Raw genomic sequence first — 11,183 nt, forward strand, 5'->3', positions numbered from 1 at the left:
GCCCCTCCGCCCCGCCCCGCCCCGCCCCTGGGCTGCTGATCCCGCCCCCTGCACGTGCTTCCCTGCCCCGAGCCAGAGGGAGACCCGTCCCTCCGCTGGAGGCCGACCCAAACCACAGCCTGACATCCGCCCATCCAGACACGCCCACCGCGGGCCGGCCACGCCCCTCCAGCCCCTGCCCCTCCTCCCCTCCCCGCTCCTGCACTGTTGATCCCGCCCCCTACACGTGCTTCCCTGCCCCGAGCCAGAGGGAGACCCGTCACTCCGCTGGAGGCCGACCCAAACCGCAGCCGGACATCCGCCCATCCAGACACGCCCACCGCAGCCCGGCCCCGCCCCCGGCCCTGGGCCCTGGGCATGCGCAGGCTTCGCGTGGCGACCGCCGTTCACCCGTCGGGAAAGCCGCGGTTATCCGCGGAATCCGCCTGCTCCTCGGCGCATCCTGCCCTCCGACGTGTCGTCTAAGTCTCGATACTTTGGTTTAAGGAGCCTTGAAGAACTCTGCCGCGTATCCCCTCGCCCTGTCTCAGGAGGAGAGGGGACACGCTGAGGAGACCATGAGACTGCCGAGCCCGGGCGTGGCCGAATATTCCCCCCAGACGCCAAGAAACCGGGTCCGGGGACGCGCGAGGGGCCACCTGCGGTGAGGGGCCACCTGTGGTGTGGACACACCGTCCCTGCAGTCCACAGACAGCCCTGACAGAGACGAGCCCCGCTCGCGTGACTCCGAGACCCGGTACCCGAATGACAGGGCCCCAAGCCGCGGCCTCAGAAGGTCGGTCCCAGCACCAGTACCGTGCATGAGCTGACCCAGTGTCCGCTGTTTTCTTCCCCATTTGAACTGCTCCTTCCAAGACTAAACTGATACCCGCTTCCGCCATAAAATGAGGAATCAAGGCCAGAGCCCCGGGCTGGACGGGCTGCCGGGACCCCGGGTTCAAGGGGGACCAAGTCTCTGAGTGGCAGGCCTGGCAACTGAGGCACTCAGGCCAGGCGGGAAGCAGGGGACCCCCATCCGTGCTGGAGGCGGCTGCCAGGCACGTGCGTTCCCGGTGCTGGTGGTGCCTACTGGTGCTAACACTTCCTTCTGTTCTGCAGTCAAGTAGCCGCTTCGGCCTGAGGGAGTTTTCTCTTGTCTGCATTTCTCAATGTAGTTTCTGAAAGGCCACCTGGAATTGGTTTGCTTGCTTGATAATTCTTCAGGATGGGTGTTGTTTCCATTGGGTGGAACGGAGCAGATGCTAGCTTAGGAGAAGCAGTTGGGCAGCTATCACGGTTTCAGAATGTATTACCGCGTTTGCATAAAGGAACCGTTCTCCAGTCTTCTGCTGGTATGCTTCTGGGTATCTCGTCAGTCACTCTAGGGATTAAAATAAGGGTTGAATAAAATCTGTTATAAACAAATCAGTGTCATTCAGGTTGGTCATCTGTGATTCACGTGCAACCATGTGTACTTGACCCATCAACTGCCCAGCAGGACTGATGTAGTACTGAGTATGTCCAGCAGTACACGGTGATACCATGGTTATGTACCAATAAAGGCTACATAGGCTGATACATCTATGATTGGGTAAGGTGCATGTACCACAGCCTTGGTGATGGTGGCCTTGGATATGTTGAACTGATATCAGCAGGACGAGTGTGACTTACCTATCACCAGAATCCTTGAACAGCTGGATTTGGATGCTTAATGTGTCATGATATAGGCCAAGCTGGTAGTGCAGGTTATTGGGAACTTATGGGATGCAGCATTGAGAGGTAGGTCCCGTGGAGTTACAGCAACCAGGGGATAGGTTGTCCGTTGTCATCCAGGAGAAACGTTGGAACTTCAACAAAGAGCTACCTAAAAGGGCTAATGCAGCGTACAATTGTGCATATGGTCAGAGCAGATTGCCTGCGTCTTCCCTCCTGAGAACAGAGCCTAAATAAAAATGGCAGGTGTCCCTCAGTAACAGGTAGAGCCGCAATCTCTTGCATCTCACTTGGAAGCTGCAAGGACCCATGTAGAACTGACTAACAAGCCCTCTAGCTTCCTGCCATTGGATAAAGATGTTGGGGAGGGGGAGCTCTCATTTTTATCATTTTAGTGAAACAAAATTCCAGAGACTTTTTGTTTTTCTTCTTGCATATCTGACAAGTTTTGGTCACTAAAATAAGTACCTGCTAGGTATACATTTCTCCTTTTCTCCCCAATTTATTCTAATAAGTGAAACTCTTAAGGAATCATAGGGAAACAGTTTTATATTCATCTCAACCTATTATTCTTCATCCATAAGCTAATGACTATCTTCTAGGGTGTCTTACTTTCATAGGAATGCCATAACAAAGTACTAAAAGTAGGTGGCTTTAAAAACAGAAATTTATTGTCTCGAAGTTCTGGAGTCTGCAAGTCCAAATCAGGACATTTACTCTAGGGGAAGATCCTTCATTGTCTCAGCTTTTAGGAGCTGATGGCAATCAATCCTCGACATTTCTGGGCTTGTAGATGCATCTGTCTCCGTCACCACATGGCATCTGTCTTCCCCTGTGTGTGCGTGTGTGTCTTCCCTGAGTGGTATAAGACACCACTCAAAGGATTAAGTATAGGACCCACCCTACTCTAGTATGACCATTAACAGCAAAAGAAAAAAATTTAAAAAAAAACGCTATTTCCAAACAGAATCACATTCATGGGTACAAGGGTTAGGTCTTCAGTATATCTTTTGGGGGAACATAATTCAGCCCATAACGGTGCAATTTTAAAAAATAATTAGTAAATCGCCGTATGTTTATTGTCTTAGTTATCTAGCACTGCTAAAACAGAAATACCGCAAGTGGATGGCTTTAACAAAGGGAGATTTATTCCCTCACAGTTGTTGTTTAGGTGCTGCAGAGTCAGTTCCGACTCATAGCAACCCTATGTACAACAGAAAGAAACACTGCCCAGTCGTGCGCCATGCTCACAATTGTTATGCTTGAGCCCATTGTCGTGGCCACTGAGTCAATCCATCTTGTTGAGGATCTTCCTCTTTTCCTCTGACCCTGTACTTTACCAAGCATGACATCCTTCTCCAGGGACTGATCCCTCCTGACATGTTCAAAGTATCAATTTCAGACTGCAGAAGTTGGTAAAAACCTTCAATTTCTTCATTTTTGGCCTTAGTGGTTGGTGCATAAATGTGAATGATAGTCGTATTAACTGGTCCTCCTTGGAGGTGTATTGATATTATCCTATCACTGACAGAGTTGTACTTCAGGATAGATCTTGAAATGTTCTTTTTGAGGATGAACGCAATGCCATTCCTCTTCAAGTTGTCATTCCCAGCGTAGTAGACCATACAGTTGTCTGATTCAAAATGGCTGATACCAGTCCATTTCAGTTCACTAATGCCTAGGATATCGATGTTTATGCATTCCATTTCATTTTTGATGATTTTGAATTTTCCTTCTAGATTCATACTTTGTGCATTCCAGATTCCGATTATTAATGGTTGTTTGCAGCTGTTTCTTCTCATTTTGAGTCCTGCCACATCAGCAAATGAAGGTCCTGAAAGCCTGACTCCATCCACTTCATTAAGATTGACTCTACTAGCTCTTCCCTAGTTGTCTTTTGAGTGCCTTCCAACCTGGGGGGCTCATCTTCTGGCATTGTATCAGACAATGTTTCACTCTATTCATAAAGCTTTCACTGGCTAATGCTTTTCAGAAGTAGACTGTCAGGTCTTTCTTCCTACTCTGCCTTAGTCTGGAAGGTCAGCTGAAACCTGTTGGTATCTGAACACTGGTGGCATAGCTTCCAGCATCACAGCAACATGCAAGCCCCCACAGTACGACAAACTGATAGACAGGTGGGGGTTCCTCACAGTAAAGTAGGCTAAAAGCCCAAACTCAGGGCATCAGCTCCAGGGGAAGGCTTTCTCTTTCTGTCAGCCTTCTCATCAGTCTTCCCCCAGACTAGGAGCTTCTGTGTGCAGGGACCCCGGGTCGAGTCCAAAGGATGCAGTCTGCTCCTGGCACTCTTTTCTTGGTGGTATGAAGTTCCCCTGTTTCTCTGCTTGCTTCTCTCTTTTATATCTCAAGAGATTGCCTCAGGACACAATCCAATCTTGTAGATTGAGTTCTGTCTCAGTAACAGCTGCCACCATCCTCCCTCATTAACATCACAGAGGCAGGATTTACAACATATAGGAAAATCATACGACACCGGGAATCGTGGCCCAGCCAAACTGGTACACACATTTTTGGGGAGACATAATTCGATCCATGACCTTTGTATTGATAAGCATTTTGAAAACAGGACATTTAGCTCTGCTGAGAAAAAGCAAATCTGCATGAGTTGAGCTGTTCTTGAAGGGCAGAGGTGGTTGTGTTCTGGAATTACATATTGAAATGAATATGAAAACGAAAGCAGAGTAGTTTGTAAAGTTGATAAGAGTATGTGAGATGACAATCTAGATATATACAATCCAATGGCTAAGACAATTTGCAGTGAGAAAAGAACACCCAGGCTACAAATTTCAAATGGAGATAAAAATCACTAAAAAAGAATTTGGAACTGCAGTAAGCCCAGAAATATCAAAGTGATGGCTAGTTTTTGATCTAGATATAATAGAGTACGGAAGTAAGCTGGTTATCGTAATAGTTTGCTATTTGCCAAGCTGTAGCAAAGTAACCATCTCTGTAGTTAGTTCACAGAAAAGCACAAAGATCATAGGCACTGAGGCTCCTCAAAGCTATAGTCAATTCGAATTGTTGCAATCAGATATATTGCATCAACTGTTGTTAATTAAGAAGCAATGCTAAAAAAGGATAGGAAAAGACAAACATTTAAAGATAAGTATCAATGCAATTGATAAGGAGGCCTTTGCAATGCAAGATGTAGGGTAATGCTATTCAGCTATATGCACCCCTTCCCTAATGGAATCAGCTTTGCTCTTCCCCGAAGCATGCTGGGGATGAATTCAGGAAGGGCTCGGGCTAAGGTACGAGGCCAGGAGTGGCATGACTGAGCCAGCTGCCAAGGCCGAAGAATGCCTTAGCAACAAGAAGGAAACATCTGGGCCTGGGCATGAAGTCCCTGGAAACACTGACTGCCCAAGGACGTGGGAGAAAAATGATGAGCCTTGTTCCCAGCTGGAATGGTATATAAGCTTGGGTCCCTTGCTAAGTGGTTGCAGAAAATACTCCAGCCAGCCGCCACTGAGGAGAGCAGCTGCTTGCCTGTGTCAGTAAGTTTCCCTGAACATATGAATCTGGAAAGGGCTATGTGTCAGTTCTTTGGATTATCTGCCGGGACGCACAGTGAGGGTCTTTCCTTGCTGGGGTTGTCCCCCGACAAAGAGATGTGCTAAATTAAATAAACCATGATTAATTATTGGGTGTGTGTGCTGAAATAATTCAGAAGTGAAAGAGATTTTTGTAAGAGTGGGCTGAGAATTCACAGAAGAGGGGCATTTGAGTCTTTTAATAGGGTAAGTCGGAATTTCAAAGGCAGAGAGAGGAGAGGCGGAAATTAAAGGTGGGGTTGTAAAACAGGTAAGAGTAATGAAGTGGGAATGACCTAACACATATTCATAGACAGCAAATAGCCCAGTTTGGCTGAGACAGAGGATTCAGAGAGGAGAGGATTTTGAGACGGTGGAATTTATCTTACAAGCCCCCTGACAGGCTGGGGGAGGTGTAATATTTATGATCAAAAGAGTGTTTTAGGAGTGTAAGATGGCTGATGGAGTCATGAGGGCAGGGACTTGGTCTGTTTTTGTTCGCTGCTCTATCCCCAAGGCTAAGAGTAGTGCCTTTCAAATAGTTTGTACTCAATTATTTGTTGAACAAGTGAAAAAAGAGGCAAACTAGCAAACAGAAACAAAACCCACCCGTTGCCATTGAGTTGATTCCGGCTCATAGCAACTGTATAGGACAAAGTAGAACTACCCTATGGGGTTTCCAAGGCTGTAAATCTTTATGGAAGTAGACTGCCACATGTTTCTTCTGTAAACAGAAACAAAGGAATGCAAAAAAAAAATTGTTTTTTTTTGAAGGAAAATGCAGTAGGACTGATTGGATATGAATGTTACCACAAATTCGAGAGTTAGAGCCGCCTGCTGCAAACAGCCAATTCTCGAGACAGGGGTGAGGTGGGTGGCATATGGTATATGGCGACAGAGAGGAATGATCTCCTAAAGCTGTCAATCTCGAGAAACTGCAGTCCAGCTGGGGTTTCATAGGGAGAAGGGGACCTGGGTTTTGGGAATTTGTGGAATGTCCATTTTCCTTCTGTATAGTTTATGTGATCTATGTTTCAAACATGTCAATCTTTCCCTGCCATTATCCCATCAGCTCAGGGGCCTGGCGCATCATCTTGTTTGACAGGCTTAGATTGATATCACTTGTTTTTCCACGGTCCTAGGGGAAACATTGGTTAACATAACTTTTAGAGGAATTAACGGCAAAATCATACTTGGAGACAGAGATAGGCTAAGGAAGGGAAAAATGGTGCAGGTTCTGTTCAAAATATGGCTGAGCAGCCTGTTCCATGAGTATCAGTATTACACGAGCATTTCTTGTCTATTGGGAGAATGATGGTGGCACCAATAAAAACGGGGAAATCCAAAAGTGAAGCCAATTTGGAGAAGGATATAGGCATATTTAACCAAAGTGAATTTGAGGTGATGGGTGACACATCCAAGTGGGAATGCCTAGTATACAGTAGGAACTAGATTTTGAAAGAGTAACTGGGGCTGTGGATACTGATTTTTGGAATCTTTTGCACCCAGATCATATTTAAACTTTAGACATAGCTAGGATCTAAGTTACTGAGATGAAAACAAACTCTATATTGGAAATTTGGGGAGCATCTACATTAAAAAAAAAAACAAAACACCATTGCCATCCAGTGATTCTGACTCATAGAGACCCTATAGGACAGAGTAGAACTGCCCCATATGGTTTCCAAGGAACCCCTGGTGGATTTGAACTGCCGACCTTTTGGTAAGCAATAGTAGCTCTTAAGCACTATGCCACCAGGGTTTCCCATCTACATTTAGGAGATTGGAAATATACTGAAACTTATCAGAGAAAAATGTACCCTGAATGTCTGCATTAAGTCAGAAGAAAAATGGAATTGTAAGATGTAAAGTCTATTTTATATACACATAAAATATGTAATACTGGTGTTAACGGAATAAGGGTATTGCCTCTCACTGGTCAAGAATGAGCAGGTAAGGCATGCAGAATTTTCCACATGAGCAAAGTTTTATTGAAGAGGCTTGCAAGCAGAGACGGGAAAGGCCTAAGCAACATACACCCCTGTCTCACAGAACAAAAGACTAGCCTGGGCTTTTAAAAGTTCTTGGGCGGGGAAAAGATTCATGTCTATTCACAGCATAGGCGGCAATATGTTAACTATGTTGCCTGTGCAGTAGCTTTCCAAGATGCAAGATGGCTCCTGTCCTGGAGTCCTCTGGAATTCCTAGCAGGGCTTATTATGGGGTGTTGCCCCTGCGCAGTCTACCAGCTGCTGCTGCTTCCCCTCACTGCCCCTGGTGGAAGGTCACACAGCGGTCACAGGTGGGTGGTCTGCGCATGTCCCTGGGGCTGGTTTTCTTCAGCTGCTTCTGAAAGACAACTTTAAAGAAGTTTGTGGGCTATTTTCTGATACCCTACCCCATTGTTCTGGGGAATGGCTTTGTTTCTACGCCCTGGTCCGTTTCTTGTTACTTCGTTTGTAGATTTGGGGGGCCCTCTGTTTCTTGCCTTACTGGCAGTGGTAATACTGTTGACCTGAAAGAACCAGAGTCCTCAGTGATTTAAGATCAGGCCTGTAGGAGAATGTGCCCGTATGGCAATAAACACTCTCTAGTGAGCCTTATGGAAACCCTGGTGGTGTAGTGGTTAAGTGCTACAGCTGCTAACCTGAAGGTCAGCAGTTCAAATCCGCCAGGCACTCCTTGGAAACTCTGTGGGGCAGTTCTACTCTGTCCTATGAGGTCACTATGAGTTGGAATCCACTCAATGGCAACAGGTTTGGTTTTGGGTTTTTTTGATAGTAGGTATAAGGAGCCCTGGTTGCGCAATGGTTAGAGTGCTTGGTTACTAACCAAAAGGTCAGCATTTTGAGCCCACCAGCTGCTCCACAGAAGAAAGTTGATGCAAGTCAGCTCTCATAAAGATTGTTGTTGCTGTTGTTAGGTGCCATCGAGTCAGTTCCGACTCATAGTGACCCTGTGCACAACAGAACGAAACACTGCCTGGTCCTGCGTCATCCTTAGAATTGTTGTTATGCTTGAGCTCATTGTTGCAGCCACTGTGTCAATCCACCTCGTTGAGGGTCTTCCTCTTTTCCACTGACCCAGTACTCTGCCAAGCATGATGTCCTTCTCCAGGGACTGATCCCTCCTGACAACTTGTCCGAAGTATGTAAGATGCAGTCTCGCCATCCTTGCTTCTAAGGAGCATTCTGGTTGTACTTCTTCTGAGACAGATTTGTTCGTTCTTTTGGCAGTCCATGGTATATTCAATATTCTTTGCCAACACCACAATTCAAAGGCGTCAATTCTCCTGTGGTCTTCCTTATATTCCTTATCCAGCTTTCATATGCATATGATGTGACTGAAAATACCATGGCTTCGGTCAGGTTCACCTTAGTCTTCAAAGTGACATCTTTGTTCTTCCACACTTTAAAGAAGTCCTTTGCAGCAGATTTCCCCAATGCAATGCGTCTTTTGATTTCTTGACTGCTGCTTCCATGGCTGTTGATTGCGGATCCAAGTAAGAGGAAATCCTTGACACCTTCGCTCTTTTCTCCCATTATCATTGTGTTGTTCATTGGTCCAGTTGTGAGGATTTTTGTTTTCTTTATGTTGAGGTGCAATCCATACTGAAGGCTGTGGTCTTTGATCTTCATTAGTAAGTGCTTCAAGTTCTCTTCACTTTCAGCAAGCAAAGTTGTGTCATCTGCATAACGCAGGTTGTTAATGAGTCTTCCTCCAATCCTGATGCCCTGTTCTTCTTCATATAGTCCAGTTTCTTGTATTATTTGCTCATCATACAGATTGAATAGGTATGGTAAAAGAATACAACCCTGACACTCACCTTTCCTGACTTTAAACCAATCAGTATCCCCTTGTTCTGTCCAAACAACTGCCTCTTGATCTATGCAAAGGTTCCTTATGAGCACAACTAAGTGTTCCGGAATTCCCATTCTTTGCAGTGTTATCCATAGTTTGTTATGATCCACACAGTCAAATGCCTTTGCATAGTCAATAAAACACAGGTAAACATCCTTCTGGTATTCTCTGCTTTCAGCCAGGATCCATCTGACATCAGCAATGATATCCCTGGTTCTATGTCCTCTTCTGAAACCAGCCTGAATTTCTGGCACTTCCCTGTCAATATACTGCTGCAGCCGTTTTTGAATGATCTTCAGCAAAATTTTACTTGGTGTGATATTAATGATATTGTTCTATAATTTCCACATTCGGTTGGATCATCTTTCTTGGGAATAGGCATAAATATGGATCTCTTTCAGTCAGTTGGCCAGGAAGCTGTCTTCCATATTTCTTGGCGTAGATGAGTGAGCACCTCCAGGAATGCATCCATTTGTTGAAACATCTCAATTGATATTCCGTCAATCCCTGGAGCCTTGTTTTTCGCCAATGCCTTCAGAGCAGCTTGGACTTCTTCCTTCAGTACCATCAGTTCCTGATCATATGCCACCTCTTGAAATGGTTGAACATCGACTAATTCTTTTTGGTATAATGACTCCGTGTATTCCTTCCATCTTCTTTTGATGCTTCCTGCGTTGTTTAATATATTCCCCATGGAATCCTTCACTATTGCAACTTGAGGCTTTAATTTTTTCTTTAGTTCTTTCAGCTTGAGAAACGCCAAGTGTGTTCTTCCCAGTTGGTTTTCCATCTCCAGCTCTTTGCACATGTCGTTATAATACCTTACTTTGTCTTCTTGAGAGGGCCTTTGAAATCTTCAGTTCTTTTACTTCATCAATTTTTTTGCTTTAGCTTCTCGACGCTCAAGAGCAAGTTTCAGAGTCTCCTCTGACATCCATCTTGGTCTTTTCTTTCTTTTCTGTGACCTCTTGAGTTCTTCATGGATGATGTCCTTGATGTCATTCCACAACTCGTCTGGTCTTCAGTCACTAGTGGTCAATGCATCAAATCTATTCTTCAGATGGTCTCTAAATTCAGGTGCGGTATACTCAAGGTCATATTTTGGCTCTCATGGACTTGCTCTGATTTTCTTCAGTTTGAGCTTGAACTTGCATATGAGCAATTGATGGTCTGTTCCACAGTCGGCCCCTGGCCTTGTTCTGACTGATGATATTGAGCTTTTCCATTGTTTCTTTCCACAGATGTAGTCAATTTGATTTCCGTGTGTTCCATCTGGCGAGGTCCATGTGTATAGTTGCTGTTTATGTTGGTGAAAGAAGGTATTTGCAATGAAGAAGTTGTTAATCTTGCAAAATTCTATCATTCGATCTCTGGCATTGTTTCTATCACCAAGGCTATGTTTTCCAACTACTGATTCTCCTTCTTTGTTTCCAGCTTTTGCATTCCAATCGCCAGTAATTATCAATGCATTTTGATTGCATATTCAATCAATTTCAGACTGCAGCAGCTGATAAAAATCTTCTATTTCTTCATCTTTTGCCCTAGTGGTTGGTACATAAATTTGAATAATAGTCGTATTGACTGGTCTTCCTTGTAGACATATGGATATTATCCTATCACTGACAGCATTGCACTTCATGATAGACCTTGAAATGTTCTTTTTGACAATGAATCCAACACCATTCCTCTTCAAGTTGTCATTCCCAGCATAATAGACTATATGATTGTCCAATTCAAAATGGCCAATACCATTTTGAATTGGACTAACCAAAGGATCAGCAGTTCGAATCCTCCAGGCGCTCCTTGGAAACTCTATGCGGAAGTTCTACTCTGTCCTATAGGGTCGCTATAAGTCAGAATCGACTTGACGGCACTGGGTGGTTTTTAATGCCTAGGATATCGATGTTTATGCGTTCCATTTCATTTTTGACAATTTCCAATTTTCCTAGATTCGTACTTCGTGCATTCCAGATTCGGAAATTTAATGGATGTTTGCAGCTGTTTCTTTTCGTTTTGAGTCATGCCACATCAGCAAATGAAGGTCCCGAAAGCTTTACTCCAACCATATCATTAAGGCCA

Source organism: Loxodonta africana, chromosome 11 (genome assembly GCF_030014295.1).
Source record: "Loxodonta africana isolate mLoxAfr1 chromosome 11, mLoxAfr1.hap2, whole genome shotgun sequence".
In the NCBI taxonomy this organism is placed as follows: domain Eukaryota; kingdom Metazoa; phylum Chordata; class Mammalia; order Proboscidea; family Elephantidae; genus Loxodonta; species Loxodonta africana.